Source organism: Kogia breviceps, chromosome 4, assembly GCF_026419965.1.
Source record: "Kogia breviceps isolate mKogBre1 chromosome 4, mKogBre1 haplotype 1, whole genome shotgun sequence".
NCBI lineage: Eukaryota > Metazoa > Chordata > Mammalia > Artiodactyla > Physeteridae > Kogia > Kogia breviceps.
Window position 1 is genome coordinate 17,516,995 of NC_081313.1, and position 3,410 is coordinate 17,520,404.

General features: G+C 34.5%; 1 pseudogene; it reads left to right on the plus strand.

Annotated features, from left to right (window-relative positions):
* The first annotated feature begins 987 nt into the window (after positions 1-987).
* Positions 988-1,120, plus strand: LOC136794200 (U4 spliceosomal RNA; annotated as a pseudogene).
* The last annotated feature ends 2,290 nt before the right edge of the window (positions 1,121-3,410 follow it).

The window sequence follows — 3,410 nt, forward strand, 5'->3', positions numbered from 1 at the left end:
ACGAAGGCACTGACAACTTGAAGAGAGGAGTCTTCCAGTCCACGGGGACACCGGCAAGGTATGCACAGTTCACATGCATGCTTGTTGTTTGAAAAGTGCCCATTGTCCAAAGGAAGACACACTTCTACCATGGAACAGTAAACATATTGACATTCCAAACTAATACCTATTTTTATAATCTACTCACTCAAAATAGGTGAATATAAAAATGCCACAGCACATTCAAGGTAAGGGATAAAATTAATTTTCTGTTTTAAAAGGTTACCATTATAACGAATTCAATGTAATATAACAGTGCTCTTTCTGTTGTATTATTTTACTCGTCTCTAATACCTAGGAGTATTAAATTTACACAAATTTAAAAAAATAAAAGAAAAAGTTTTGTAAAAGTGACTCCTAGGATAAAGGAGACCTACACTGTAAAGTAGAATTAGTACTCTAATAAAGAGTTTCCTTAGCTTCTCCATCAAAGACAATATATCTTGTGGGATTAAGGATAAATTGATTTCTGTGATGAGGAATATCAAAATGTTAGTTTCAAAAAATATCTGAAGAAATCCAACTCAGTTATAAAACAGGGAAATGCACAAGGGAAGGAGACAAAGACTGGTAGGAATTTTCCAAGCTCTTGTCTGTTACACTGTTTCTTATAATGTGGAATGATTTATTATCTATCAATCTAGTCTTATTATAAAATAACAACATTTCAAAACTATCACAGTTTAATATTGATTCCTACCACTTTAAATGACTAGAGCCAGAATATCTGAATACAAATCATTGATCTAATCTTCACAAATTAGCAATGTTTAATATTTCTTTAAAAATTATAAAGTGTCAATTACATCACAATTAACTGAATATCTACAGAAAATGGTTAAAGAAGGCGACAGAACCAGGATTCAAACCTAGAGCTATTTATATTCACAATCCTTGCTCTTAGCTCTATGCCACATAGCTTTCTTTCTCTACAATCTAATACACTGAAGCTTTGTACAGGGGCAGTATAACAATAGCCAATAAGGTTTACCTGAGGTGTGATTATTGCTAATTGAAAACAAGTGCATTGATATAACAGTGGTACACATCAATATCCAATGTTTCATGGCCTTAAAAACGACAGTCGATCCTGCCACACAGCTATATTAAATAAAAATGAACAAGGAATAGTATGACACATTAGATGCTCTCAGCCAATGAAATAACTGCTAGAAATATAGAACTACAGACAACGCTTTCCAACTTTTGTTTAAAAAGACACTCAAAATCTCATAGAAGAAGGCATCTCTATTAAAATGCGAACGTCTACAATGTCAGCTTCAGACAACTTTCAAAATCTTTCCGTTGGAAAGATGAAAAGAGGACATTTTAAAATAGAACCACAGCCCAGTTAACCATTTATGAAAGCAAGTGAAGTTTCAAAGAGAAGGACCCTCAAAAAAAGATATCTAAAAGATGATATCTGCATTGATGACACTCGGATTCTTACCTTCTGCATCTACAAGTGGTGGTTCTTGCCATCTCAGAGTTTACACAGTACTTCATTACTGATAGGGGTGAGGTAAATGCACGTGAAACCATCGACACTGAGGAAGCCTGTCACTATCCTATATAGGAAAGCTGGCAACTTGGGTATTAAGAGTTATGAAGTTTCTTCACAATGCTCAAGGGCAAAAACACCACTTTCACTTACTTTCCTAAATAAACATTAAATGTGGCTCTGTTCCTGCCTGAATAATTTTGTGGGAAAATTAAGTATCTGTTATTTTAAAGGTCCCTCTCCCTTTCTTCTGTAAATATAACACCCTAGAGGTTTGGAATTCAGAGAAATGGAAGAGACTTTTGTTTCTGATATAGTGCTGCCATCTTTGAGATGGGCACCACACAAGCCTTCCTGGGCCACTTAAATCAAACGGCTCCAGAGTTCATGGCACTGCTTTCCCTGCAGAATGGTTACCAAAAGTATTTCCTGAGTCAGTGCTTGAAAGCCACGTGTTGATCACATGGACGAAAATAATAATAATTTTAATTTTCACTTGCTGTGTAGTTTTATGTGTTTTTAAAATTATTATTTTAATTATTATTTGTTAAAAATAAAACTAAATTTATGTTTTGGTTTAATTTTTTTTTTTTGATGGACTATTTCTTTTTTTTTTTAAATTTTATTTATTTATGACTGTGTTGGGTCTTCGTTTCTGTGCGAGGGCTTTCTCCAGTTGTGGCAAGCGGGGGCCACTCTTCATCGCGGTGCACGGGCCTCTCACTATTGTGGCCTCTCTTGTTGCGGAGCACAGGCTCCAGACGCGCAGGCTCAGTAATTGTGGCTCACGGACCCAGCCGCTCCGCGGCATGTGGGATCCTCCCAGACCAGGGCTCGAACCCGTGTCCCCTGCATCGGCAGGCGGACTCTCAACCACTGCGCCACCAGGGAAGCCCCTGGTTTAATTTTTAACAAGTAATAATTTGGTAGATTTTGAAATGCAATTATTTTTAAAAGCATTCTTGGGAAAATGCATCTCTTAATAAATTTTTTATTATAAATTCATGTATCCATAGATCAATCTTGCTTACTGTTAGAAGGTGACCATCAGATTCTATATTTCTATATTCTCATTTTTAGAGGTTTAAGCTCTGAGAAATTTTATTCTCAGAAATAAGGAGATGAGAGAAGAGGCTTTTTTATAAGTCACTCAATTCTTTGAATTCCTTCAAAGGACGTGACAAAAATTGCAGAGTAATTTATCATAAAAACTGATTTATAATCATGTGTCCACTGACAACTCAATTAGATATTTCTTCAAGTTTTTGAAAAAATTCAATATAAAAACATAAAAAATTTATTTGTCAAAGGTTTTGTTACCTAGCTATTGGAGTCATCTACTTTTTAAAATAGAGATGAATGTTTTGAATTTTCCCCTTTGTTTTGCATCCTGGAGATTTCAATGCCCAAAGACAATGCATCAGAGTCAAGTTCAAGAAGGTTGAGAAGTACACTTCTCTTTTGAAAAATGAAACTTTGTGGGAGAAAGGGTTTTTTTTTTTTTTTTTTTTTAAAAAAAGGAAAGAATGGAAAGAGGAACAACAAGAATTAGGAAACAGTTATTTGAATCTGACACCTGAAAACTGGTTAAAATTATTTGCTTGGTCAGAATGTTCTTCATAAAGTTTTCTCTTAATCCCAGGGATTAGCAGACCTCAGATTGAAATTAGGAGCCTAAATGGCAAATAAAACCATTCAACCAACCAAGTCAGTTTTATTTTCTGTAAAGTAAAATCTCCAAATTCATTTTAAAATTCAATTTAATGTCTTTTAAAGTGTCCCTATAGAAACCATCTCAATTTAATGCATTTTGAAGTGTCCTTATAACAATCATCTCAACTCTGAATTCTAATTTTAAGATAGATATGTA